Here is a 642-nt window from a genome sequence, read left to right as displayed (position 1 = left end):
TTGAATTCCTCCTCTTACACATCTCTTGAACAACAAATATCTGGAATTATTTTGTTTTTGACATGTCAGTCTTGATTCTTAAATGTGTGCTTATGTAAGAAGTACATGGTTCTAAAATTTCATGGCAATTTTTTGAGCTTACTTTTTGTTGAATTGTCTAGTTTAAGAAAATAAATTACACTTTATATATAAAAAATGTTCTATGCTCAATTCAGCATCAAGTACTCTAACATTGGAACAATACAGAGAAGATTAGAATGGCCCCTGAGAAAGGATGACAGGCAAATTCCTGAACCATTCCATACTTTTACAACAACAGATGCTGGAGGGGATGTAGCCACAAGAGAACTGTACTGCATTCTTGGTGGGAGTGTAAACTTATTCAACCCTTTGGAAAGTACTATGGAGGTTCCTCAAAAGACTCCACATAGAACTCCCCTATGACCCAGGAATTCCACTTTTGTGCATTTACCCAGATGATCACAAACAAGACCACACTAAAGCTACCAGCACAACTATGTTTACTGCAGCATTATTTACCATCGCTAAGATCTGAAACCAACCCAGATGCCCCTCAGTAGATGAATGGATCAAGAAAATGTGGTATTTATACCAATGGAATTCTATGCCTCCCTCAGAAAG

The 642-nt window shown here is 37.1% G+C and overlaps 1 non-coding gene across 1 annotated transcript; it reads left to right on the top strand.

The window, feature by feature from the left end:
- Positions 1-206: 206 nt before the first annotated feature.
- Positions 207-309, top strand: LOC122096692. Its single transcript, XR_006145369.1, has one exon. It is a non-coding gene; the product is annotated as a U6 spliceosomal RNA (small nuclear RNA).
- The last annotated feature ends 333 nt before the right edge of the window (positions 310-642 follow it).

Source organism: Dipodomys spectabilis, unplaced genomic scaffold (assembly GCF_019054845.1).
Source record: "Dipodomys spectabilis isolate Male_0828 unplaced genomic scaffold, ASM1905484v1 ptg000386l, whole genome shotgun sequence".
Taxonomy (NCBI): domain Eukaryota; kingdom Metazoa; phylum Chordata; class Mammalia; order Rodentia; family Heteromyidae; genus Dipodomys; species Dipodomys spectabilis.
Note: the sequence above shows the minus strand (reverse complement) of the source record. Positions and strands in the feature narration are given on the sequence as shown.